This window comes from Pygocentrus nattereri, chromosome 30 (genome assembly GCF_015220715.1).
Source record: "Pygocentrus nattereri isolate fPygNat1 chromosome 30, fPygNat1.pri, whole genome shotgun sequence".
Classification (NCBI taxonomy): domain Eukaryota; kingdom Metazoa; phylum Chordata; class Actinopteri; order Characiformes; family Serrasalmidae; genus Pygocentrus; species Pygocentrus nattereri.
The window spans coordinates 14,086,635-14,088,701 of NC_051240.1; the positions used below are offsets into that span (position 1 = coordinate 14,086,635).

A 2,067-nucleotide genomic window follows, 5' to 3' on the forward strand; every position below is an offset into this window, starting at 1 on the left:
AATCTTAGTGACTCAGCAGACCAATATATTTTGGACAATTGTACACAGCTCCTGTGGGTGTGACGTGTAGGTGTCCCAAAACTTCTGTCTATATAGTGTATTATGATGGCCACAGATATTTCTCTGGGATTAAAATGTATATACAGTACAGTAAGCCTTAAGCATCTGGGGTAACAGTACTTAAAGCCATTTATTAAGTTAAGTGATACTTTTTTTAATCCCACAAACGGGGAAATTCCACCTCCGCATTTAACCCATCCATGAAGTGAAACACCACATACACACTAGTGAATACACACACTAGGGGGCAGTGAGCACACTTGCCTGGAGCCCTGCCCACGGCACCCGGGGAGCAGTTGGGGGTTAGGTGTCTTGCTCAAGGACACCTCAGTCATGAACTGTCGGCCCTGGGGATCGAACCGGCGACCTTCCGGTCACAGAGCTGGTTCCCTAACCTCCAGCCCACGACTGCCCTTCACGGATTTGTGTGTCATCCTTTCGCAGGGGCCATGCTAATCTTCTCTGTATCGATCCAATTTTAGTATATGTGCTGCCGTAGCAAGCTGGGTGGTAAACATTTTTGTTAAAAAAGCCACCATATTTGAATAAATACAAACAAACAAACTGCATTTGGGTTTGATGCTGTATGTCTGAGGGTGTTGGCTAAACCATTTCCAGATCTCTCCTTAAGGAAGACCTTTAGTGCTTGTGGTTTCTTTGGTTTTGCCCTGCAGCTACAAGGCTATTGCAGTTAAAAAGCAGTAAAAGCTTATTGGCAAATTGGCGTTGTGTAAACTGCATTCCTAAATTATACACCTGCCTTCAACTGATGATGGTGCTGAGTAATATCAAATAGCCTTGCTCATGTGGTTTCTGACACTGCAGCATAATGCTATGTATGGGCTTAAGCTTCTGTTCGGAAGCACCAGGAGCCGTTTAGCTCCAGTGCAAAATCCCTCCAGTGAGGACATGACTGATTTTCTTTAAAAGCTTTTAGATAATTGCACTGAAAAGAAAAAAAAAAACAGTACAGGTCAGCAAACATGTCATGCTGGTCTAATCTGGTTTAACCTGGTCTAGTGCTGGTCTGGTTTAGCTGGTCACCCCAGCTATGCTGGCTTTTCTATCAAGGTAGGCTGGTTTAACCTGGTCTAGTGCTGGTCTCTGTGCTGGTTTATTGTGCTGATTAACCAGCATAGCAGCATCCAAACCAAAACATGCTGTCATTGTCCAAATAAAGATCATACATCTCTGCTTTTTGGGGGCAGTTGTGGGCTGGAGGTCAGGGAACCAGCCTTCTGACCGGAAGGTTGCCGGTTCAATCCCCAGAGCTGACAGTGCCCTTGAGCAAGACACCTAACCCCCAACTGCTCCCCGTGTGCTGTGGATAGGGCTGCCCACCGCTCTGGGCAAGTGTGCTCACTGCCCCCTGGTGTGTGTGTGCTCTCACTAGTGTGGATGTGGTGTTTCACTGCATGATTGAGTTAAATGCAGAGGTGAAATTTCCCCGTTGTGGGACTAATAAGGGTCTCCTAATCTTAATCGTTGTTTTAGTTTTCAGTATCATTTCAGTGGGGCAGTTGTCCTTTACATTGTGTAAAAATTCAAGGATGAATAGGCCGAAGGAAATGCTCCAAAATTGCTCTTTGTATTAGCTTTCATTAAAAGTAAAGAAAGTTTTTGCCCTACTGTAAAGTCACTATTTTAGAGGTATTTGTTTTTCTTTTGACAGCGATGATATGCTGGGTTTTCTTATGATCAGCAATTCGACTTCTGTTGTGGCTGACCAGCCCACCAGCATCCAAAACACAACAGCTGGTTTATTTGGTGACCAGCCATGCTGATCTATGATGGTCTTAAAGTAGCATTGTGTTAAATGCACGGCTGAACGTGCCTCAAACTGCCTGAGGTTGGTAGGAAATCTAAGAATTAGACTTCTTTCTGTGGTTTCTGACTCGGCGTGCCGTACTGCAATCTATGGGTATAAGATTTGGTTACTGGTAGTGACATTGTAGCTACTACAAAATGAAAGAAACAAACTTCAGACACCGGTCATGTCTTAGCTGG

General features: G+C 44.5%; 1 non-coding gene across 1 annotated transcript; it reads right to left on the reverse strand.

Annotated features, from left to right (window-relative positions):
• Positions 1-459: 459 nt before the first annotated feature.
• LOC119262956 lies at positions 460-562 on the reverse strand. The gene has a single exon (XR_005130028.1). It is a non-coding gene; the product is annotated as a U6 spliceosomal RNA (small nuclear RNA).
• Between the last annotated feature and the right edge of the window lie 1,505 nt (positions 563-2,067).